This window comes from Mastomys coucha, unplaced genomic scaffold (assembly GCF_008632895.1).
Source record: "Mastomys coucha isolate ucsf_1 unplaced genomic scaffold, UCSF_Mcou_1 pScaffold19, whole genome shotgun sequence".
In the NCBI taxonomy this organism is placed as follows: domain Eukaryota; kingdom Metazoa; phylum Chordata; class Mammalia; order Rodentia; family Muridae; genus Mastomys; species Mastomys coucha.
In genome coordinates this window covers 977,517-977,916 of record NW_022196901.1, presented here as the reverse complement: position 1 = coordinate 977,916, position 400 = coordinate 977,517, and the positions used below count along the sequence as shown (strand labels likewise).

Below are 400 nucleotides of genomic sequence, written 5' to 3'. Positions count from 1 at the left end.
CCACGTGGTTGCTGGCAATTGAACTCAGGAGCTCTGGAAGAGCAGCCAGTGCTCTGAACTACCAAGCCGTCTCTCCAGCTCAATTTATCCTGTTTCTTATAACTAATGTTAAAGACCTCTATCTATCTATGTATCTATCTATCTATCTATCTATCTAATCTATCTATCCATCCATCCATCCATCCATCCATCCATCCATCCATCCATCCATCTATCTATCTATCTATCTATCTATCTATCTATCTATCTATCTATTTATCTAACAGTCATCTGTAATACTGGTATTTAATTCTGTAGGTACTTAAATATATTTAGTGGTTCTGCACATGTAGTTATCAGTTTATTGCTGAGAACCTTGATGATCATGCTTATTAAGGGCATATACTAGTATGTACACCTA

At 36.5% G+C, this 400-nt stretch overlaps 1 protein-coding gene across 1 annotated transcript in view; it reads right to left on the bottom strand.

Annotated features, from left to right (window-relative positions):
• Akap9 (A-kinase anchoring protein 9) overlaps positions 1-400 on the bottom strand; it is a 174,068-nt gene that overhangs the window by 46,495 nt on the left and 127,173 nt on the right.